The 25,761-nt window shown below is 44.2% G+C and overlaps 1 protein-coding gene and 1 long non-coding RNA gene across 20 annotated transcripts in view; both read right to left on the bottom strand.

The window, feature by feature from the left end:
• Positions 1–25,761, bottom strand: part of RIN2 (Ras and Rab interactor 2) — a 216,369-nt gene that overhangs the window by 66,021 nt on the left and 124,587 nt on the right. The gene's annotated exons all lie outside the window — the stretch shown is intronic.
• Positions 1,798–14,899, bottom strand: LOC145723655 (uncharacterized). The gene is made up of 2 exons (XR_014148887.1): positions 14,537–14,899; positions 1,798–14,498 (listed from the first exon to the last, which is right to left on the bottom strand). It is a non-coding gene; the product is annotated as an uncharacterized LOC145723655 (long non-coding RNA).

Here is a 25,761-nt window from a genome sequence, read left to right as displayed (position 1 = left end):
TCCCACCCCACCCCCCACTCCAGCAACCCTCAGTTTGTTTCCTGCAATTAAGAATTCCTCATATCAGTGAAATCATATGATACATGTCTTTCTCTTTTTGACTTATTTCACTCAACATAATACCCTCCAGTTCCATCCACGTCGTTGCAGACATTTTCTTTGTTTTATGTTCTAAAAAGATCACTTTGGCTGCTGGCTAGAGATGGTTTGTAAGGGCAAGAGGAGAAAGAGCAAGACCAGTTTGGAGGCAACTGAAGGGATGCAGGCAAGAGTGGTCCAGGTGGCTTGGACCAAGGTGGTAGCAGGGGAATTAGAAAGAAGGGGGGAAATCCGAGAACAATTTAACACAGAAATTGATAGAAGTTGATGGACTTGATATAGGAGCGGTAGGAAGAGAAGCATCAACACAACTCCTAAGTTTTTGACTTGATTATCAAATAAATAGATGGCAGTGCCCTTGACTGAAATGGGGAAGGGTTAGGTTTGAGGAAGAAATCGAACTGGATATTAGATCAGTTACGTCTTGATTTTCTTATTGGCCATCAAATAAATTTGGTAAGTGGTTTTTGACATTCAGTAGGGAGATATTTATACATTTGGAAGTCACTAGCTTATGTGCTGGCATTCCAAAGCCCTGAGACAGGGAGAGAATATCTGAGGGGAAGGTGGACATGGAGAAGGGGTCCCTGCAAATAGCTCTACACACTCCCAATGCTTGGAGGTCAGAAGAACGGAGGCCAGCCAAGTCCTCCATGCTTGATCCATCCCTGTTGTGTGTGCCTGGGATGCAAGCTATAGGCAAACATTCTAGAAGCACTGGGGACCTGGAAGAGAAAATGACCAGGAGATCCCTTTTATATATATCCCACTGGCAAAAATTTAAAAGTCTGACAATATTTGAGAATATGGGGAAACAGGAACCCCAAATGCTGCTAGAGGAGTGTTATTTGTAGAGCTCACTTTGAAGAGCAATTTGGCAATGTCTTACAGAGTCAGAGACACACAGACCTCCTAGATACACACTCTAGAGAAATCCAGGCACATGGGTGCAAGGAGACCTTTATAAGAATATTTCTGCTCCATTATTTGTAAAAAAAAACCCCAAATTATAAGCACTTAAATGTCCATCAGTAAGAGAATGGGTAAACTGAGGTATAGAATACTACATAGCAGTTAAAACTAATGAACCAGAGCTATAGGTATCAAACACATATAAACAGAAATGCTCAAAAACTTCTCATAAAAGCAAAAAAATAAAAAAAAATAAAAAAACAAACTTGAAAAGGGTTACGTCCAGTATATAAAATTGAAAACCATTCAAAACTACAATACTATAGTGTTTATAAATATACACATAGATAGACAACTCCAATGTGTGATATGGGGGTTATCCCATAATAATCTTAGTCCAGGATAGTGGTTACCTCTGGAGGAGAATGGATGAAGATGTTCACAGGTCAAGGGGCTCACCACAATGAGATTTTATTTCTTAAAATGAAATGGCAAAATCATAAGATTTGACAGAGCCGAGAGACACGTGTTTAGCAGTATATGTGATTTTCTGTAGGTTTATTCATAATCAAAATTATTAGGAAAAGAAAAAGGGGTGGATGTGCATGAAAACGGAAGGAGGTGGAAAGACTGAGAAGGTAGGCATGAGTGGGGTGAGCAAGGGCAGTCTGAGTGTCTGTGCTGAAGACCCCCCAATCTGGGCTGGGTCACCCTCCCATTCTGGGCTACGGCTATGGTCCTGGGCAGGAGAGCCACACACAGGAGGGTCACCCACAGCCTCGGGCAAACCTAGGACAAAGAGTTCCCATCCCCAGCAAGGAGACAGGTCACTAGGCACAATCAGCCTGTTCACCCTCAGTCACCCTCACGGCCACCATATTAATGTGAATGTAAACGTAGCCTTCCCCAGGAGAAGCCCTTGATCTTCTCTGGCCAGACTGTTCCTCCTGATACTGGCCTTGCTGACACCTTCAGTAGCGTCTCAAGACCTCCACACGCCACACTTGCTTCCTTCTGTGTACCTAACCAAACACAAAGAACCTAGAAGTTGTGGTTCTCACTCAGCCACACTCAGATGGCAAATCATGAACACCACCATTGATCTGTAATGCAGAAGGGACGTGCAGTGACGCCTAAGACACAGAGGTGGACGAGGATAGAGGCACCCCCCTGCCTGCAAGACTATGAGACCCTTCCCAGCTGGCGGAGGGTCTTGTCGCCCCTCCACCTCTCCTGTCACCATCCATTCTGCCCCAGCCCACCCACCTGAGGGCACAGACTCTCTGAATGATCTGTTGTTATACCCACCAGGCCCCTCCACCCGCCAAAGTCATCCCCAAACATCTGCTCCTCCCTGAGGTCTGCCCCGGTGTCAATGATTGAATTTGAGGTGTTTCCCAAATTTTCCCAGATACATTTGTGTTTGTTTGTATTTTTGATACCTGTAGATGTTTGATCTCATCTTTTATGCTCTTAATACTCTTTATTTTTGAGGCTAAACAGAGATAACCTGCCACCCACAAAGGGACGGGGAGCAATTTTAAGCTAAGCTTTCTCGTGTTTAAGACAACAGCAGTTTCAACCTAAGTGCTTTATCAAAGTTGGTGTCGCAATCGAAATTTCTCCAAATCCACTCACACAACCCAAGACCCCACCACATCCCCGTAGCTGTCTAGAATTCCTATAAGAAAGGGAAGGGGCTGCTTAAGCATCTGCCATGCAAGCACTGCTCTTCACAACCCTATCTGTTGGCCCAGGATGTGTGTGGACACTTGGGAAGACGGTCACGGGACCAAGCGGCTCTTATTCAGAGCAATCGGAGCAAGACAGGACACCAGGGTGCAGGGCCACCAAATCAGTGAGACAGTGGTTCTACCAAAAACACAGCATCTGTATCATTTCCAGAAAACTACAAGTTGTGAGGAAGGCCCCAAACCAGGAAACACACAGACAAGGCAGGCAAGCCTGGGGTGGGGTCTCTGGGTCCCCTCCCTCATTCTACTCAGAAACCTCTGTTCACCCCTCTCCCTCCCAGGTGAACATTTGTGCATAACAAAGTGCCAGGAGCCTGAACTGTTCACCTGGGTAATTTTCATGCCAGTTGGCATCCAGGAAAGGCCCAGGTTCTTTCCCTCTGAGATCACACCCAGGGCTCGGCCAGGGCAAGGTGGGGCCTGCAGCGTCCCAGGCTAGAGCGGGATCTACACTAATTTGTACCACTTTGTAATCATTCTGGTGATCTCCCCGGAGGTGGGAACCTCCTGTGAGGGGCCACAGTGGCAGCGTGGACCAGTGGTGAGGGCACCGGCTCTGGGCTCAGAAAGACCTGCCTTCAAATCCCACCTGAGCGGCCCCCCATTGGTTGGGTCCTGAACCTTGTTATTAACTGTGAGCCTTGCCAGGAAGCAGAGTGATACCAGAAGACGCTTCAAATAGATGCAGGCACCTCCCAGCCTGGAAAGAGGCCATTTCATTACTGGGAGCAGACCTGGATCACAAAAGACCAGTGTTTGTGGCATCCAGTCTTCCTCTGACGGCTGCCCAGAAGTCTCTAATCTTAACATCTGCCCCCTAGACGCCTATTTACCCCGACCGGGGACAGAAGTCTTGATGCCATCCCTGCTCGCCTGGGAAGCTGGAGGGAGGGAAAAGGGAGGCCCTCCAAATCTTGCGTTCTTTCTTTTAGCGTTAGATAAAGGAAAAAAAAATCTCTTGAAGGCCAAGTGGAATTAAAAGGAGAAAGTGTTTACAGAGCAAGTTCTGATACAGCGCTCTTCAAATGGCAAGTCAAACTCAGGAATGTTATCGTGGTTTGAAAAGGGGATGTGTTGCTGATATGGCGAAGACTTGAAACCTAGGGTGTGGGAAAAGTCAAGTGTTTTGCTCTTAGCTCTGGAATTTCTGTTCCCCTCGTGCATCAGCTTGGCCTTGGGGTGTGATGTGCCTTTACAGACCCCATCAGCTCTGTGGGATTAGACCTACCTCCAGGTCATGAAAAACCACATCACCCAAACAATCCCTCTCCTGTCTATTTCTGTTGAGCCGGGGGAGCCTCATGGTCTGGTGGGTACATCCCATGTTTGGGGCTCTTCTAAAGTAGTCTGGAAAATAATGGGTTCCTTATCAACCTTGAGATGATCTTTGCCCCCAGGAACTGTCACCATAGAAACAAAATAATGAAGGCTTCTTCCTTCCACTTGCAGAGGAGTGTCTAGAAAATGATGGTGGGGCACCTCAGAACCCTTTTTTTTTGTTTGTTTTCTAAACTTTGTGTGCCACATCCTCCGGGGTGTTTCCATTTATATTTTTGAAATTTAATTATAATAGCAAACAAAAAACATGAATACATTCTCATTGAAAAACATAAATTGTTGTTGTTAAAGCTAATGTCCCTTAACCATCACCCATAAGCCTTTCACCTACCCAGACGTAACCACTATTAGTTTTGTGCACTTTCGAATGGTATTTTCGAATGGTATTGTTCTGTGCTTTTTCTACCCAATGGAATTAGACTGATGTATTGTCCTGTGGTTCGCTTATTTTACACAATGAAATGTGGGATTTATCCGCATTGATACATGAAGCCCTAGCTCATTCTTTTTTTTTAAATATTTTTAAAGAAATTATTTAAATTCAATTAATTAACATATAGTGTTATTAGTTTCAGAGGTAAAGTTTGGTGATTCATCAGTTGCATATAACACCCAGTGCGCATGACATCACATGCCCTCCTTAATGCCCATCATCCAGGTACCCCATCCGCCACCCACCTCCCCTCCAGCAACCCTCAGTGTGTTTCCTATGATTAAGAGTCTTTTACTTTGTATCAAAAACTAATGATGTACTATACCTTGGCTAATTGAATTCAAATAAAAAAAAGTCTTTTATGGTTTGTCTCCCTCTCTGATTTCATCTTGTTTTATTTTTCTACCCCTTGCCCTATGTTCTTCTGTTTTGTTTCTTAAATTCCATATATGAGTGAAATCATATGCTAATTCTTTCTATGATTGACTTATTTCGCTTAGCATAAGACCCTCTAGTTCCATCCACATAGTTGCAAATGGCAAGATTTCATTTTTTTGATGGCCACATCTTTATCCATTCATCTGTCGATGGCCATCTGAGCTCTTTCCATAGTTTGGCTATTGTGGACATTAATGCTATAACCATTGGGCTGTACGTACCCCTTCGGATCACTACATCTCTATCTTTGGGGTAAATACCCAGTAGTGCAATTGCTGGATCATATGGTAGCTCTATTTTCAACTTTTTGAGGAACCTCCATACTGTTTTCCAGAGTGGCTGCACCAGCTTGCATTCCCACCACAGTGTAGGAGGTTCCCCTTTCTCCACATTCCCGCCAGCATCTGTCGTTTCCTGACTTGTTAATTTTAGCCATTCTGCCTAGTTCATTCATTTTAAGTGGGAATAGTTTTCCACCCTAGGGATATACCACATGGGGATATACATAAGGATATACCATGTATCCATTCTATTTTGACAGACGCTTAAGTCATTTCCAGTGATTTACTGTCACAAGCAGCACTGTGTTAAACACCCTTGTGTACTGTGTGAAACCTCACAGAAAGTGCTGAGCTTCATTCACGTAAGAGGTTATGAGGTGGCGCTACGTAGCTCTCTAGGTGGCTGTGTCAAACTGTACTGCCTCCCCCATCTTTGAAAGTGTCCCCCTCACTTGTCAGTGTTTGATTTTATGAAACTTTTAAGCTTTGGCCAATCTGATGGGTATAAGTGGCTTCTTACTGCTTTAATGTGCTTTGCACAGATTATATTTTTGTTGTTATATGTATTTCTTCCTTTGAAGAATTGCCTGTTCATTTATCTGTTGCCCATCTTGGAGTTTCTTGGTTTCTCCCATTAAACTGCACGAGTTGTGGATATGCATCTCTTGTCTCAAATATTTAAAAGATTTTCTCTCATACTGTTTTTTGTTTGTTTTTTTATTTCCTTAAGCTTTTAATGTTGATGGAATAAAAATTTTTCATTATGGCTCCTGTTTATTGACCCTTGTCTAGGAAGACTTTTTTTTTTTTAAGATTTATTTACTTATTTTAGAGAGAGAGAGAGCGGGAGGGGTGGGAGGGGGCTAGAGGGAGAGAGAGAGAATCCCAAGCAGACTTCACGCTGAGCGTGGAGCCTTATTCAGGGCTCAATCCCAGGACCCCGAGATCATGACCTGAGCTGAAATCAAGAGTCAGAAGCTTAACCGACTAAGCCACCCAGGTGCCCCTAGGAAGACATTTCTTATCTTGAAGTTATAAAGTTTCCTTTCTTTTCTGCTGAGACTTACATATAGTTTTGCCTATTTACATATAATGTATTTATTTATAAGTAGGCCTTTAATTCATCTGGAGTGTCATTTTATGTGTGGTATGAAGTCAGGACAAGGAGGGGAGGGATAACTCAAATATGGCCCACGCTGGGTTCCCCAAATCCCTAAACCCCGCACTCTGAGATGGCTATATCTGCCTCAAGGTGCCTTCTGCAGGCCAAGGAATGTGCCAGAGGGCTGCCACTTTCAAACATACCCAGAGGCTGGGGATGACCTGTGAGGCAGGGGATAGAACTCTGCCCTCGATTTTTTTTTAATTCCAAATGGAGAGCAAATGAACTCAACAGCATTTTTGCAAAAGTCCATCTTAGCCCTGCTGATTTAAAACATCCCCTAATCACAGCCAGAACCTTCCTATTTACTAAAAACAACATTCATTCTCTTTTAATTCCATTTTCTACTTTGGAGTTAAGAGAGAAAAAATACCTCCACATACACAGAGAAAAAGGTAATTGGCAACCCTCCCCTGTACCCTCCTCTGAGTAAAGTGAAACGAATGGTTTGATGTGAATAACTTTCTGTTTTTAGCTCAGAGTATAGAAAAGAGTAGTGTTAAAAATAGAAATACTAGGCCCCAAATGGAGTCCCTTGTGCAAAGCCCCATGTCGCAAACCAGGACTTCATGCCTAACCTAACTCCAGTTCCAGACTCTCCCAGGAATGGTATTTTAAACCAGTCTGCAATTTCCTAATCAACACAGGTAAACTAAAGGACAGATCCCCGCCCTTCCCCCAGAGGAAGGTGACCAGCCTGAAACAAACCTTTCTTTTGTTGATGACTTCCTTGTCCCTACTCCCTTTTGCCTATGCACGTCTTCCATTTTATACTGCTCCCTGGAGCTTCTTTCTATTTGCTGGACAAGGTGCTGCCCCATTCAGAAACTGTTGGCCAATTAGACCTTCAAGTTTACTCAGTTGAATTGTGTTTCCTAAATATCAGTATTTAGAGGAAACAAACACAAGTGAACAAATCTAATATCTAAAAGCAGAATTTGACTAAATGACTGGCTTGGAATTCCTTTGGCTCTGCAGCTTCAAGCACTGTGTCCTTGGATAAATCATTTGACTCCTTAAATTTCCTCATCTGTGAGCTGAGAACATGCTGAGGGCTGCTTCTTGGGCCTGTTTAAGAGTGCATTGAGGTGATGCAGACAAAGTCCACAGCAGATGTGCATTTTTAGTATTTGCTGGTGGGGAGTGGGCTTACCAATTACATTGCCCACCCATAACAAAAAAGTCAGAGGCCTGGTTCAGAGGGTACTAGAAGTACAGAGTGGGATTAAGGTAGCAGGATGTGTTGGCTGATTGTGTCTGTTGGGGGACACAGGTCTTTGTACAATGCCCATGAGAAAGATCTCCACATGCTATGTCCCTAGAGGCACGTCAATTCGATGGGGCTTCTTGGGGCCCAACAAGCACGAGTAGTCGTAAAATGGATAGAAACATTTGAAATTAGGAGATTTCCAGAAAATTCAGGACCTGGTGTCCTTTGTGTGCATCGGTACCTTCTGGGTACACCTCAAGATATTGATGGACAGATTTTCATAGCCTTTAGCCTCTTGGAGCTTCCTCAGATCTGAAAACCCCTGCAAACATCAGGCAGCACAGTGGCCTCTCCCAAGACCAGTGTTTCCACCAGAGGGGGCCCCTAATGCTTCCCAAGAGTGGTCAGGAGAAGGGAACCTGGCCCTACACAGCCAGCCCCAAGGCCCTTGTCAAAGCACGGCTCAGGTAGCCAGACCTGCTTTGTCTGGTGCACAGGGACCAAGAAGGACCCTCAGAGTCAGTCCTTGACCAATGACAGGTGGGTGATGAGGTATAAATGCCCCAGCTCCCTCTCCTCTGGTGGAGACAGCTGAGAAGACCTATACTGTCCCTAAGCTCCCTTTAAGATGGAGCCAAAGTTATCTTCAAGGGGACTTTGCTTGAAATTGGACTCTTGTCTGACCTTCTTCCCTGCCCCACTCCACTATGGGTTTCTCTTGGGAGCCACTTTCATAAAAATCTTTAGCTCTGCACCTATTTCTGGGGAACCTGACTTAAGATAGCCCCCAACCTTCACTCTTGGCTCTCCTCTTTCACCATTTGAGGTGGATGGTCCTGCCTGTGGGTTATTCCTGGAGCCAGAGGCTCTCTCAAATGCTCCCACCTGGATGTAAATCTCAGAGTAGGAACCATGTCTTTTTGCTCCCTGCTATATCTTTGGAGCTCAGGCCAGTCCCTGGCACACATGAGTTGTTGAATGAATGAGTGCTCTTCCTCCTCTGCCTTCCTCTTGGTAACTTCCCTGTTCATTTCCCTCCTAGACCAGGGCTAAATCAGGACACCGAGTGGGTGGAGCTCCAGCCAGTCCATGAGAAGCTCAGCTGGACATGGTGGGGAAGTCACTGACATGGTGGTAGCCACTAAAGGGCACTGCTCAAGATTTTTCAACTATTTACCACCAACAAACATCTTTGTAGCTGCACATCGGAATACACTCTATTCTGATCCACCATTAAGCTCTCACAGAGCAGAAGCCATTGGCTTTAAAACATGGTCCCTCTAATGACTAATTTGCAAACTGTTTCTACTGACCCATAAGAGAGGCCCAAATTGGCTCTGCCTTGCCAGACAATCAACACCAAGTATACACAGGCCGTGAGGGTCTGGGAGGACCACATGGCATAGATGCTGCTCATTCTATTCAACTCCTAGAGGCTGAGCCCAGAGGTTTTTGAGTTTTGTTTTTCGCCATATTTGAAATGATTCTGCAAACACTGATATAACTTTAAATTTAGTGTATCCTGGGGTGGGGGAAGTTTTTTAAGAGACACACAGCATCTGTAGTTCAATATATGAAATATGGAAGCAATGTATATGGCTGCATCTTGAGCAGTCATTCTGACGAAGTCCTAATTTACCCGGTCAGTTGTCTGAGGCCAGTATTGTGTGAGATTCTTCAATGACTCAGAAGTCACAGATTATCACCATGTTTCTGCTCATGGCTTTGAGTTTTAAGATTAAATAACAAGCTCAATGGTAGAAGGGCCACAAAGGACAGGGTTCTTTCTAAGAGTCAGCACTGATATCTTCTGCAGTCCTGGTTAGTTTCAGCATTTGTGTTTTAAATCTGATTCTGCATTTTTTTCTTTATGTTTTTATGAAATGTTTAAGCATCAGGCTCTGGGTCTGCAATAGGGAAGAAAAACAAAAATACAGTGTGCTCCATCAAATTAAAGTTACTACTAATTATAAGGCACACTCTTATTTTATATGCCATCAAGAAAGAAAAAAGCTGCCAATTATAACTATGACACACTACTGACTGTGGCATACAAATGATTTCAGAGAGGATACATTTTGGAAATCAGCAAATCTTGAAACTGAAATGTGCTGAACTGTGTCTTCTGGAGCTCAAGTTGGAGAGGACTGAGGCTGTAAGTGGCTTGTTTTGCTGTCTTGTCAGTGACAAACCTGCTGTGTGGGGACTAGCATCTTGGAGTTTACAAAATGGGGGCTGGCAAGATGACCAGCAGGTATTCAGGCCTCCTGGGTTCCACCTAGCATTCTCTCCAGGTGTGACAGGGCTCTCATGGAAGGCATTCTACCTTGACCATGACTGGAACCCTGGCAAGAGCAGACTCCTGCACCCTGAGCAGGTACTTCTGCCCCAGGTCCCTGGGAAACATGAAGCTTGAAGCTCATTGCCATGGGAAATATGCACTAAAACCTGAGTGTGGTGCCCCTTTGGCCTTCAAGCATTCAGAGGAACTCCAAGGCCAGTGGAGCTTTGGGTGGTTTACCACTGTGATTAATCTCATCCATAAATCAGTTCAGCCACAAAGGGTTTGTTCCTACAGTTAACAAAACTATGCAAAACTTGATGCCAAAAAAGTTCCCTTTCAAAGTCATAGCTGGACACTGGATAATAAACTTACCTACGGGTCACCTGGAATGCCATTTTGTTTGACTCTTTTCTTTTGATGAAAGCCCAGACTCCGTATAGTCAGATGCAGAACACGTGGAAGATTGGTAAGTTGCAAATGATATTTGTTCAGCAGAAAAGATAAAAAAGATTTTAACTTTATTGCCCTGGACATCTTTAGCCACTTTTGTATTAGGTTGAGCCATATGAAATTACAATTGTTTCAAAGTCAAAAGATTGTTGCATATTAGCCGTCTCAAGCTTACATCTAACCTGACAAAGTTAGACACACAAAGCTGGCTAAGGGCAGAGGGTAGAGCTGGTTCAACATGGGATTCTTTTGTCCCATGACTACTGACCAGTCTCTGCCATCTGGAATTGGCATTAACATCCAGTTGATTATTTCTTTAATGAGTTAAATTGATCTTTGACACACGGTCCCTAAGTATTTTTATGAGAATTATAGTTTTCACTTCTGAAAATTATCTCTGAAGTTTTTTTTTTTTAAGATTTTATTTATTTATTTGAGAGAGAGAGGGTGAGACAGAGAGCACAAGAGGGGGTAGGGTCAGAGGGAGAAGCAGACTCCCTGCTGAGCAGGGAGCCCGACGTGGGACTCAATCCCAGGACTCCGGGATCATGACCTGAGCCAAAGGCAGTCGCTTAACCAACTGAGCCACCCAGGCACCCATCTCTGAAGTTTTTATTATCTCTATCTTTGAGGGCCATCCATTCTAAGACACTCGCTAACTGTGGGTCCCAGGCCTTGTGTGTGCATGGGGGGACGGGTGTTCCTTAACCTCTCTGGACTTCAGTTTCCTCAAGCATTAAATAGATGTAGAGATATATATATATACACACAATGGAATATTACTCAACCATCAAAAAGAATGCTATCTTGCCATTTGCAACAACATGGATGGAGCTAGTGAGTATAATGTTAGGCGAAATAAGTCAGTCAGAGAAAGACAAATACCATATGATTTCACTCATATGTGGAATTTAAGAAACAAAACACATGAGCACGGGGAAAAAAAGAGAGAAGGAGAGGCCAACCAAGAAACAGACTCCTAACTATATATAGAGAACAAACGGATGGTTACTAGAGGGGAGGTGGGCAGGGGGATGGGCTAGATGGGCGATAGGGATTAAGGAGCTCACTTGTTGTGATGAACACAGTGTGTTGTACGGAAGTGTTGAATCACTAAATTGTACACCTGAAACTAATATTACACTGTATGTTAACTAACTGGGATTTAAATAAAAAACTTTAAAAAAATGAAGAAATCGATGAATTTCTAATGCCTCTTTTGGCTCACTCTCTTATTGATGGCGAGCTGGCCTCCTTTGCCTCTCAGAGTGCAGTGGCATAAATATTGTCGCATTCACTTCCCTTTTACCACCCCCGGCTTCCTACTGAGCTTCACTGGGCTTTCTACAAGCCCTGGAGGAGAATAATGACTAACCCTTTCTGGAAACCAATCTGAATGTATACATCATCAATTTATGTACAAAAACTGTTGAAGTCAGCAGTTCTAATTCTAGGAATTGACCCAAAGAAATAATCAGATATATAGCAAAGGATGCTCTTGGCAGCATCATTCATAATAGTGCACCAGGACTAAATGGCTAACTGCAGAGGACTGGTTAAAATATGGTACAGCAATATACTAGAATACTACACAGTCATTGAAATAGTGATTCTGCTGCTCTTAAATACAGAAAACAAACTGATGGTGGTCAGCAGGGAGGTGGGTGGGCAGATGGGTGGAACAGATGAAGAGGGTTAAGAGGTACAAACTTCCAGTTGTAAAATAAAAAGGTCCTGAAAATAAAAGCACTGCATAAGAAATAGAGTCTATAATATTATAATAATGTGGTATAAGGACAGATGATAGCTACCCTTATCATGGTGAGCACTGAGTACTGTATAGAATTGTCAAATCACTATGTTGTACACCTGAAACTAACATAACATTATATGCCAACTCTATCTCAAAAATAAATTTTAAAATGGTGATTCTGTTATATATTTATATATATGTCAATATATCAATATAGTGATAAATTATTAAGTGGAAGAAAAGATGCAAAACAGCATGTATTCTCTGAGCCCATTTTTATAATATCTTTATCTATGGATTTATGTAATACAGCAGACAGAGCCAGATTCTGGATGCCTTAGCAAGTTGATACAGGGCTCATTTCCAGATGGAGCAATTAGTGGTGGTAAAATACAGGTAATCTTCTCTTCCTTCTTTATATTTTTCAATTTTTCTGCAATAAGCATACTTTTCCCCCATAGGAAAAATAGCTGTCTTCATTTTGGGAAAAACAGAAGTAAAAGAGCAGTTCGATGGGTGCGATTCATATATTGAGCCTGGAGTTAACAGCACAGCAATTAGACAAGTTTTCTTGAGGGCACGGAGGCCCTGCAATCCACTACTCTGCCGATAGGGACTTATATTTGTCAAACCTAGTACCAGCGATACATCAGCTGGTTGGTGCAGGCCTTGATAAAACAAAGCAAATAAGACATCCTGCCATGGCCGAAGGATGGAATGATGTTCCTCACTCCCTGAGGCCAGGGCCTTGCCAAGCAGAGTGGCGCCTCCCCCAGGCAGTGCACCTTTTTTGACGAATCTACTCAGCTGCCTGCCAGGGAACAGAAGGCCCTCCTCATTCCAAAACATCAGTTTATATTTAGGGAAGTGTTCTCTTTTTTTTTTCTCCTAGTTACAAAAAAGGGAGTAAGCTCTGAGCTGTAATTTTCCTGTGTGCCGCTGCTTCCGACTCAACCCATTCCAAGCGCCTATCAAGTTCAAATGCACCAGAGAGTCCGGGGATGTGTTCCAATTAGCATTTCCCCAGATGTTTTTTGCTCAGCACCAGCAGTGTAAGATGTGAGCAGGAGGGATTTCCAAACAGGGTGACTGCCCAGATAACACTGGCAGCGTCCAATGAAACCAGGCCAAACATTCACTCAAACAAGGTCGCAGTGGGCTCCTCAGGAGCTTGAAGATGCTGGTGTGCAGCGTGGGTCACCAGGAAGACAACGGGGTGTGCAGAATTCCACAGACCTGCTGCCCTAGGACTCTTCGCCGATGACTACTTCAGCGAAGCAGTGTTCTGCAGAAACTCTTAAAGAAGTGCTGACTTATGGGGACACTGACATGGCCTCTGGGGGCACTAACTGCTGTATGCAGAATTTCAGTTTTAATTGAAACAAAAGCAAAACCACGGAAAACCCACTAGAAGGCATGGAGTAAAGATCCAAAGGCAAAGGAACTGAAGAGGAAGCATGAATCTACGACTTGCAACATTAAAGTGAAAATTTTGAAATAGACCATTAAAAACTTATTTTCTGTAAGTTGAGTATGATAAGGCCCTCTGAGCGCATATATTTAGTTTAGGGAAGGAAGACAGCAGAGGGATTATGAAAAGGGAATTTGGACTTTAAGAAAATGTGAAGGTTCGGTCATTTCGGTCTTGTGAAGATGATTAGTAACTCTGAGGTGATGAATCACTGAGCCTTTGAAACTTGTTAAAATGTGAAGAGTTGGTTTGTCCTCATCAGGAACTGGAGCTTTGATACACAGGTCTGCGGAGGCACCCTGGCCTCATGATTTCAGATCGGATATACCAGCAGGTGTGGCTGGTGCCTTGCCCACAACCCTCGGAGGCCACCGCTCTCGTAGGCTCTGATGACTTTCTACTGAAAACACCTAGAAGTCTCTCCCCATGGCTTACAGATGCTCTGGCCAGAAGAGCTCAGAGCAGAGTGACTGTCACCTAGTGCGTAAATACCCCAGCTTCCTCCCCCTTGGAGGGACAACGTGATACTCACTACACAGTTTCCCAAGACCAAGACCCAGAGGCTGCCTTCCTTTCTTTGTCCCACTCCCCTACTCTCCTGCCTGAGCCCCCTGTGATCTCCTCCCAAATAGACTACTGGCATACACATCCTGTCTCTGAATCTGCTACTGGAAAACCCAACCAATGTTTTTCTTTTTGCTATAAATTCAGAGCAAGACATCTTAGGCTATTTCCTCTATCTTGGGCACCCAGGTGCCTTCACCAGCCCCTGGGGACCTTTACTCTTCCCTAGTGTTCCCAGGTAATGAGTATATGGGGGGTGCCTTGGAGTATTCTTACAATCCTGCTTTGATTTAGGTTATGTGACCAGAATTGGGCACAGTGTTTCAGTGCTAACCTGGTCTCATCTCTTCTATATGTGTGTGCGTATGCGCGCGCACACACACACACACACACACACACTATGATAAAGAGGTTGGTAACTCTCTTATTATCACTACAAATAAAACTAACAGAATAATATCCACCAGACTAGTATTTCTCAAACTGAAATGTGCACATGCATCACCTGGGGGGCTCGTTAAAATGCAGGTTTTGACTCCTGGGTCTGGGGTAGGGCCTGAGATTCTATACTTCTAACAAAATCCTTGGCTGATTGACAGCCCACAAGATGAACAAGGTTCTAATGAGGACAAGACCAATGCTTTTGATGTCAGTATATTCAGCATCTTGTCCAACTGGCCACATGATGGATGCCTAATATATATTGGTGAAATAAATTCTTGCCATTGTTTTATTAAGAATTCAGTCCACTAATTTAATTCAGCTGTCCAGCTGCAGACGAGACAGCAGCAACTATTTCGTGCAAATTCACAAAGAAAAATCTTTCTGATGATGGGAAAGTACATACTGGACACTGGTGATGTCAAAGCACAGCATGGGTAGATAGGTAAATCTGAAACATGAGTCACTGTCCATGAACAGACATTTCTCCAAAGAAGACATACAGATGGCTAAGAGACACATGAAAAAATGTTCAACATCACTCGGCATCAGGGAAATACAAACCAAAACCACAATGACATACCACCTCACACTGGTCAGAATGGCTACAATTAACAACTCAGGAAACGAAAGATGTTGGCGAGAATGTGGAGAAAGGGGAACCCTCTTACACTGCTTGCTGGTGGAAATGCAAACTGGTGTAGCCACTCTGGAAAACAGTATGGAGCTTCCTCAAAAGGTTAAAAATAGAACTACCCTACGACCGAGCAATTGCACCACTAGGTATTTATCCAAAAGATACAAACATAGTGATTCAAAGGGGCACATGCACCCCAATGTTTATAGCAGCAATGTCCACAATAGCCAAAATATGGAAAGAGCCCAGATGACCATCGATGGATGAATGGATAAAGACGATATGGTGTGTGTGTGTGTGTGTGTATACATATATATATATTCCCTTATATATATATACTCAGCCAACAAAAGAAGAAATCTTACCATTTGCAATGATGTGGATGGAACTAGAGGGTATTATGCTAAGCAAAGTAAGTCAGAGAAAGACAAATACCTTATGATCTAACTCATACATGGAATAAAAGAAACAAAACAGATGAACATAGGGGAAGGGAAGGAAAAATGAAACAAGACAAAAGCAGAGAGGGAGGCAAACTGTAAGAGACTGTTAACCCTAGGAGCAATTGAGGGTTGCTGGAGGGGAGGTGGAGGGATGGGGTAACTGGATGATGGGCATTAAGGAGGGCACATTATGTAATGAGCACTGGGTGTTATAAACAACTCATGAATCACTAAATTCTATCCATGAAACTAATACACTATATGTTAACTAACTTGGATTTAAATAAAATTAAAAAAATGTGAGTCACTGTCAACTCATTTACTGGAGACCTGCTCCCTTTAGGGTAATAGGCTAAATGGACACCAAAAGAGGTGTAAGACATATTCCTGTCCTGGAAAAGGCTTACAATGTGATCAGGAAGGTAAGACAGAAATAAGGAACAGGAACAAGTGTCTGGCGTGTGCTCATAGACGCTAGTAATACCGACAACTTGCATTTACTCAACATAACTCACCTGACTCTCAGTATAGCCCTTCGGATCACTAAATAGGTTGCACTGTTACTAAAGCCCTTGGCCCCTTCCAGCCAGTAAACACAGGGAGCTGCATTTTGCAAGACAGACTTGGGTTTCACTTCAGCCCTAGCCTGTACTCATCACAACACACGCGCGCACACTTGCGTGCACGCACACGCACATGCACCCTGTGGGTGGTGCACCCCTAATCAGAGAAGTCTTAATATTCTGATTCAGGGCAAGGGAACTAAGAACATGTTCTTTAAAAACAGAATCTGACCCATGTTCGTAGCTGCATTACTCACAAGAGCTAAACAGGGGGAAGCAACCCCAACGTTCATCAGTGGATGAATGGATAAAGAAAATATATGTGTAATGGTATATATACAGACAATGGACTATGTCTGTGCCTCAAAAAGGAAAGAAACCGTGACACTTGCTACAATTGGATGAAAATTGCAGTAAATGAAATGACCCAGTCACAAAAAGACAAATAGTGTATGATTCCACTTATATGAGGTATCTGGGATAGTCAAATGCACAGAGACAGAAAGTAGAATGTGGTTACCAGGCACTGGGAGGAGGGGAATGTGGAATTCGTGTTTAATGGGGTCAGAGTTTTAGTTCAGGAAGATGAAAAAGTTCTGGATCTGGATGGTGGTCATGTTTGCACAATGTTGTGAATGCACTGTTGTGAGTTGTTCCATGTCGCAAACTGTTCACTTAAAAAGAGCTAAAATTGGGGATGCCTGGGTGGCTCAGTTGGTTAAGCATCTGCCTTCGGCTCAGGTCATGATCCCGGGGTCCTGGGATTGAGCCCCGCCTCGGGGTCTCTGCTCAGTAGGGAGCCTGCTTCTCCCTCTCTCTCTGGCTACCACTCCCCCTGTTTGTGCTCTCTGCCCCCCTACTCCCGACAAATAAATAAATAAAATCTTTAAAAAAATAGTTAAAGTAGTACATTTTATGTTGTATATGTTTTACCATATTTTAAAAACTCAGAATCCATAAAAGTCAGAAAACAGGGTATCAGAGTTTTTGTTTTGTGTTTTTATAAATGTATGCTGTAGAGACCATCTTCGGAGGAAATGATCTCTAATAACCCAGCAGCACCCTTTAAACTCTGGGTTCCCTAAAAAGGTAACAATCACCTAAAGCAATACCCAAGAGAGGAGTGAAATGTAAAGAAGAGTAACCCTCTTGACAGCACTTTCACTGAGTCCATGTAGATATGGACTGAGGGCCAACCCTGGGCAGGCACACTCAGATGGTGCCTCGATGGGGGGGGGGGACAAAATGCAGCCCCGTCTGCCATGCCTCTTCCACATCTTGGGGTGTCCTGTTTCCTGATGACATCAGACACTCAGGATGGAGAAGAAAGGCCTGCTGTTCACACACAAAGATTAGGAATTATCATCCCAGCCAAGGATGCTGGGAATCTTTCTAATATTGGACAGGCCCCCTGGAATCAGGCAGCTGGGCTGAGATGCCCCAAGGCGTTAGACCTGGCCACCAGTAGAAGCATGGGCTTACAGCAGGAGACCTGAGGCTGGTCCCAGAGCTGGGGAGCTGGGTGGAACCCCCTGTGTCTCTTCTGTGTCTATGAGCAATGGCGGCACAACCATGCACTGGGCTCATGTCCTGAGAATCGTCTATTCTGATAACCAAGGGACTGATGTGTTTTTTTGTTTGTTTGTTTTTAAAGATTTTATTTATTTCTTTGAGAGAGAGAGCACGTGTGAGAGAGAGCACAAGCCGGGAGGAGGGGGAAGGTACCAGCAGGGGCGGAGGGAGAGGGAGAAGCAGGTTCCCTGATGAGCAGGGAGCTGGACGCAGGGCTCGATCCCAGGACCCTGGGATCATGACCTGAGCTGAAGGCAGACGCTTAACCGGCTGAGCCACCCAGGCGCCCCACGACTGATGTTTTTGACATCATATATAAAGTACCATTAAGAACCAGTACCAGGTAGGTTGACTTTGTGAGAATTCATCAAGCTGGATATTGATGTGAAAACTTTCTGTATGTATGTTACACTTTAACAAGTTCAATGTATAATAATAAAATGAATAAACGGTGTCATTTGAAGATTCAAGAATCATGACCCCTAAATGCACAAGTGAGCCTGGGTTGGATCCAGAATGAGGGGAGAAGAAATTCCATAAGGACATAACTGGGGCAATCACCAAACATTGAAGATGGACTGTGGGCTAGAGTAGTGTTGTTGCCATGTTTAATTTCTTGGGTTTGATCATTTACTGTGCATATGTAAGGCAATGTCCTCGCTCCTAAGGACATGGAAGGGTTTAAATGGGTGTGATGTCTCCACTGTATTCTCAAATGGTTCAGAAACTATATCACATATATGACTACCTATAGAGGCAAAATTTACATATTTATGGAATAGTTACATAGTTATACAATTGCTTGTGCATGTGTATATGTAGAAAGAGAGAAAGAGAGGGTGCCTGGCTGGCTCAGTTGGTAAAGCACATGACTCTTGATCTCAGGTTTGTGAGTTCAAGCCCCACATTGGGTGAGGAGCCTACTTAAAAAAAAAAGAGAGAGAGAGAGAAAGAGAGTGATCAGGCAAATGGTGTAAAATGTAAACAACTAGGGAATCTGGAACTGGGGTAATGGGTATAGAGAAGTCCCTGGTATTATTCTGGCAACTTCTATGGAAATTTGAATTATATAGTACGTATGTACATGAAATTATACATGAAAGTATGTAATACAAGGAATCCCTCGTGCTATTCTTGCAACTCTTCTGTAAAATATACCAATAACCTCCCTTCTCTACCCCCAACCCCAAGGGGGAAAAAAATTAAAACGATGCATATAAGAATGAAAACCCAGCTGCCAGAAACCACTTCCCTAATTTTTGCTAGCACATCTCCAAAGCTCACTATCACATTCTTATTGTTGGGAAATCTGTCCTTTGGAAAGCTCAGTAAGCTATGTTCCTTATCCTCAAAATCTGCGTCAATGTGCCCTCGGAACACGAGCCAGAGGAAGTGTTAGCCAGGGCAGACTGCACCTCTTCCTGCCCAAGGCTGCTGAGCCCCGACACCTGGCTGAGCCGTGGCCCCTGAGCATGCCAGGTATACCCAGCGGAGCCCCCAGGACAGTCAACGCTCAGTGGCCACCAGGCAGGCCTGCTGAGCTTACTGATGAGCCCTCAAACCACACATGCCTGGTGGCAAGGCCAGCTGGGGATCCTCCCACCTGTAGGACCTACGGGGCCATCTGGAAATCCTCATCTGGAAAAGGGGCAGGGGTAACTTGGTGGGAGGATAGCAGGGAAATAGCATAAGGAAGGTGCCCAGCACATCCGTGGCCGTAAGAGCCCCAACCCCAATCAGCCCATGCCAGCAGCATGGGAAACCTGGCAGCACACATATACACGAAAATGCTCATCTTTGCTGCGCCTGGCGGGCTCAATCGGTCAAGCGTGCAACTCTTGATCTCAGGGTAATGGATTTGAGCCCCACGCTGGTGCAGGGATAATAAATAAATAAACTTCAACAAATGCTCATCTTTGATGGACTCACCCAGCACTTGGCTGTCACATTTCCAGAAAAGAAACAATTTAAATTTCATCAGAGTTAACTTTTGGGTCACTTGGGAAAAATAAAAATTTATTTTTAATTATATATAAAGGGTGGTGGATCAAAATTTTTTCAGTATCTGGGAAACTCTAAATGCATTTAATATGGTCTTGGGGGTAGAGGAGGAAAGGACTGCAGGTGAGTGGCTGGGGTGCAGGAGACAGTGAAGGGAGCCCAGAGGAGATAACAGAACGGACTGCTCTGGTAACAGGTGTATTTTGTTTTATGTCCCTTGGTAGATTCATAGCAAAACCGTGACAGCAAGCATGGTGTTCCCTGTATTTTTTTCTGTCACCCACAACCTAAGTCCCGCTCCTTCAAGTACAGCTGACCCTTGAGCACATGGGTTGGCGCACTGACCCTCTCACACAGTTGAAAATCCAAGTATAACTTTGGACTCCCCCAAAACTTGATTAAGAGCCTGCTGTTGACCGGAAGCCTTAACATAATCAATCAATTAACACATTTTGTATTACAGACTGTATCCTTACAATAGAGCAAGCTAGAGAAAAGAAAATGTTATTAAGAAAATCATAAGGAAGAGCAAATACATTTACAGCCCTGTACGACATTTATCGAAAAAAATCCACGGGTAAGTGGATGCACACAGTTCAAACCCGAGTTGTTCGGGGGTCAACTGTAGTAGATACTCGACAAATGACTACAGTCTCTCCAAATGGAAGGGAAGGTGAAGCATTCACCTCTTTTTTTAAAAAAAAAGTTTATGTAAATTCAATTAATTAACATACAAAGTATTGTTAGTTTCAGAGGCAGAGCATGCACCTCTTTCACCTGGGAGTAATTTCTGCCTCTTCAGTCTGATTTTGGAAAGCTTTGTACTTAGTCATAAATGATGTCTTTGAGTTACTCCAATTGTTCCCAGCCCTCATTCTCTTGCATGCTGGGAACGAGAGATTCATTCCAAAGCATTATTCTAGTTTCCGGTGGGTTATGTTTTCTGCCCTCCCTTTGATGTCCAAAATCTTTCTCAAGTTCCTAGATACAGAACCTAACATAACGCTTCTTGGAGGATCCTTGTCAGGTCTTGAAAAGATCGCACTGTGGATGCGATGGTGGAGAAGCTGAAGCTGTCCTAACTTTGGGGAAGTCCCAGGAAGTCGGTGTCACATGTCACAGGAAAGGTAAAGAAATACACTTTGTTAGCTTTAGCCAATGATAGCTACCACTTAACGAGGGGCCTTCTCTGCGTCAGGTACTATACTATACATCACATATAATCCTCACATTGTCCCGGTGTGATAGGGACTTTTGGTCCCATTTTACAGATGAGGAAACTGAGGCTCTGAGAGTTTTTCCCATGGCAAGCAGCTGGTGATGGTTGTAAGAGGGATTAGTAGCCAGGATTCTCAGACTTGCAACCCATGACCTTTTCACAGAATTTCCCCCACTTTTTTTTTTAAGTTCTTATTTTAATCACTCGGTGCTCATCACGACAAGTGTACTCCTTAATTCCCATCACCTATTAACTCATCCCCCCACCCGCCTCCCCTCTGGTAACCATCAGTTTATTCTCTATAGTTAAGAGTCTGTTTCTTTCTTTCTTTCTTTTTTTAAAATGTAAGCTGTACACTCAATGAGGGACTCAAACTGACGACCCCAAGATCAAGAGTGGCATTCTCTACTGACTGAGCCAGCCAGGTGCCCCAAGAGTCTGTTTCCTGGTTTGTCTCTCTCTTTTTTCTCCCAACCTGTTCATTTGTTTTGTTTCTTAAATTCCACATATAAGTGAAATCATATGGTATTTACCTTATTCTTTTTTGTGGCTGAGTAATATTCCATTGCATATATGTACCACATCTTCTTTATCCATTCATCAATCGATGGACACTTGGACTGCTCCCATATCTTGACTATTGTAAATAATGCTGCTATAAATATCAGGCTACATGTATCCTTTTGAATTAGTGTTCTTGTATTCCTTGGGTAAATACTCAGTAGCGTGATTGCTGGATCATAAGGTAGTTCTATTTTTAACTTTTTAAGGAGCCTCCATACTGTTTTCCACAGTGGCTGCACCAGTTTGCATTCTCACCAATAGTGCACGAGGGCTCCTTTTTCTCTGCATCCTTGCCAACACCTGCTGTTTCCTGTGTTTTTGATTTTAGCCATTCTGACAGGTGTGACGTGATATCTCATTGCAATTTTGACTTGCATTCAGGGGGCACCTATCTTTGATGCACTAAAGGTAAAATTGAGCTTTATTACATTTGAAAAGGTTGACATGTGCACTCCTGGGACACCCCTGTTGGCCATGCCCGGGATGAATTTAGCAGCTTCCTCTCAGGCCCCGGAGCTCTCCTGGAACCCACCTTCCTCCTCCTCAGGGAGCTCAGCCTTCCTGCATTTCCATATCCTCTTTGACTCCTGGGCACTTCCTTCCCTCTGCAGATAAGTGGCGTGTGAGGCTGTTCTTAGCATCCAGCTGAAGGCTTGACCAGAACGCAAGGCTAATGGCTGATATGGAACTTTTCCTGGTGAGGACCCAGGAAAACTCCCTGCTGTCTTTCCTAGAGCAGCAAGGAATCTCTGATGGTCATTCCAATGTCCCTGGTGACCTCTGGACACACTCAGCTATGTTTTGTCCAGCTTGCCTCAGATGGGCCTGTCCTATCTTTTATGGTTAAAACAGTTCCAACATTGAAACATGAAATGTATTTCATGCAAAAATCAGGAGATTTACACAAAAGCCCAAGTTTAAAAGTTGAAAGGCTTTAACTTCTTGAAAATTAGAAACACAGTGCTATCCTGGTGATGTTGCCCTCTTGATGTGGGACATCTGCTCTTCAGTTTGCTACAGTCTCCACCATTCCCTATTGTCCTCAGTACTGCAATCAACTATCGTTGCCATTTATCAACTTTCACCTGGCTTGGCTTTACTGGTTTACATGATTCACCTGGCCCCTGTAGGCATTTGAGGTTGAGACCTCTGGTGTATTCATTCTAGCTGTTTCTGATGACCCATATGAAGCAGGCAGTGTGATTCAGGAAAGAGAAGGGGCCCAGCCCTCAGAGAGCAAGTTCTCATTGGCAGTGGCATGCGTCTGTTCGTTTGTAAGGTGGTGACATGGCTACCCACCCGCAAGACTGACTTTGGGAATTCCGTGACAAAAATGCAATTATCTCCCAAGTCATCGGTCAGCAAACTTTTTCTATAGAAAGCCAGAATGTAAATATTTTAGGATTTGCAGGTGATAGTCTCTATAGCAACTCAGCTCCCCAGTTGTGGATGGAAGCAGCAGTAGACAATACACAGAGGGATAGGTGTGCCTGCGTTGCAATTACAAAAACAGGTGTCTGCAGGGTCAGTTTGCTGACTTTGTCCTGATCTGTCGCCTTCCCTCCGCTGCTCCTCTCCAGCCCTCACTGCATCTTTCAGGCACAGGGGTGATTTTCAAAAGTATGGGGCAGGCCTAACAACAGATACATAAGAGTTTGTGATCTTCCTCCTTCTCCCACCTTCTAAGTGGGGAGTCAGCTCTGGCCCCGTGTTTGCTGTGCGGTTTCAAACTAAGGGACAGAGAAGGAAAACATCAAGCTCAGGACTGCAGACAGGCCAAGATGCTGTGTATGATAAAGATGAGAAGGTGGGGTTGAGGCAAAGGAGACTCAGGGAGGAGTTCTGAAAGAGTGAAGAGGGGAGGGAGCTCCTGGGCACATGGGCAAGGTGCAGGGAATGACTAGCGAGCCGGCTGCAAGTGGGTTGGGTGAGAGGTGACTCTGGGTCCTTTGAGGGACCCCAGGCAAGATCTGAGCTGCACTTCTGTTTTCTTGGTTGATGGAATGTAGACAGGGCACTAACGCCAAGTGAACTTTCAGAGGGTTGCATGTATGTTGGATCATGGTGCTCCCTTCCTCAAAACCCTTCATGGCGTCCAACTGCCAGCTCCTCACCCGGCCAGCATGCCAGCCCTCCCCAATCATCCCTACAGGTTGCTCTGTTATCTGTTTCCCACATCACTGCACACTCAGTACCCAGAACCAGCCCTGCCACTGTAGGTGCTGAATAAATGAACAATGCATACGTAACATACACATATATGCATTACACATTTTTCATGCATTCAGCATATTTACTGAACACCTACTATTAAAGGCCAGGCACTGAGCTAGTCCCACATGATGCCAATTCAGGACAGTGGGTCCTAAATATATGTGCACATTTTTCTTGCTTTCATTTCCTTTAGTTCTGAAAGGCATGCCCCAGAGATAGCTAGAGAGACCTCAGAAATGAGGTATTTCCGAATTTACATTGCAGACCAGGATTCCTTGGCCTCAGCATGATGGAAACTTGGGGCCAGATAATTCTTCATTGTGGGGTGCAGCCTGTGCGTTGTAGGGAGTCAGCCAGTTACACCTCCACCCATGGTGTAACAACAAAAACTATCTCTGGAGAACCAGCGGCCTAGACTGAACTGGCTGTCCCAGACCAGAACCTCAAGTGACCTGCATCTTTGAGACATTAGCATCTGGGGAGACTCTGAAACAAGCCCAGAATCTGGAAGTTAAATGCGAAAGTAAGCAATGTTTCTGGCTTGTTCCCAAGTGGACATTAGTAATGCACACAGAATGTCAACACATGGCTTCAGCAGGGCCACTAGCCACCAGGTCTGAAACAAGACAGAACACAGAATGCCCAAACCACAAAAATGACTAAATGGCCCCCTCTTCCGACTCTGAGTGTTAGCTGCTTTACCACCGCTACCTCGGGCTCCCTTTATTTCTCCTGCCTTCTAGAGAAAAATGATTAAGCTACCCAATCACCCAAATTGTCCTAGCTTCCTGAGAACACTCAAATCCTCCTTCCGGGCTGCCAGATAAAATACAGTGTCCAGGTAAATTTCAATTTTAGAGAAACAATAATTTTTTTAGTATAAGTATGTCCCCAATATTGCACAGAATGCATTGTCTATATATATGCTATATCTAATATTCAAATTCAGCTGGGCATCCTGTATTTTTTTCCCTAAATCTGTAGCCCTTCCTTCCTTAGAATTAGCCAGCACATGGGGCACCTGGATGGCTCAATCGGTTAAGCATCTGCCTTCGGCAGATGATCTCGGGGACCTGGGATCGAGTCCTGCATCAGGCTCCCTGCTCTGCAGGGAGTCTGCTTCTCCCTTTCCCTCTGCCTCTGCCCCCTGCTCATGCTCTCTCTCTCTCACTCTATCTCTCAAAATAAATAAAGAATTAGCTAGCACAAGCTCAAATCCTATAACAAGCCCCTTCCAAGCCCCTCTTAACTGAGACCACCGCTCCCCCCCGCCCCACACTTCTTCTGGTGTGTCCTCCCTGGCTGCAGCAAGTTAGTAAACCCAATTCTGATGAAAGATGTATTCGGGGTGGTCTTTGAGAAGAACAATGCCCACTTTCTGAGACAGGAAACTCTGAGTGGCGGCTATCTGAAAGGGACAACTGTAGGTGCCCAGTAGGGAAACCAGAGTCAGGTTCACATCTCAATGAATAAGCGTCTAACACAGGGACCATGACATGAAAAGTGGGGGGAGAAGGGGGACCTGTTTCTCATTTCAGAGCTGGCTGAGGCACAGAGTCAGCATTTTAAAGCCCCAAGGGTGCTGGATCCCATCTCTATGAAGTTCCTTCCAAGTTGAAGCACCATCACCATGGAACCACAACAAAAAACACAAATTGTGTGACCCTGCGCAGGTATCATAACCCATCCACAACTCACTTTCCTCATCTGTAAAATGGGCATAAGGCAGGCACGAGGGTTAAGTAAGTGAATGGGTTTATAAGTGCTCAGAACAATGCCTGGAATACCATTTCTGAAATTAAACATTATTTTCAAAATGTCACTGAATAAAGAGGAAGGCTGGGCTGTGTCTATGAAGTGGCCCCCAAACAGCAGTTTTTCCTGAAATGCCAGGCATTTAATAAAGGACATGTTGCCTTGCGTGATCTTCTGTTCCTCTGGCAAATGGCAGTGGAACT

This window comes from Leptonychotes weddellii, chromosome 10, assembly GCF_054177405.1.
Source record: "Leptonychotes weddellii isolate Sample4059 chromosome 10, ASM5417740v2, whole genome shotgun sequence".
NCBI classification, from domain to species: Eukaryota; Metazoa; Chordata; class Mammalia; order Carnivora; family Phocidae; genus Leptonychotes; species Leptonychotes weddellii.
This window is presented reverse-complemented; position numbering and strand designations above follow the sequence as displayed.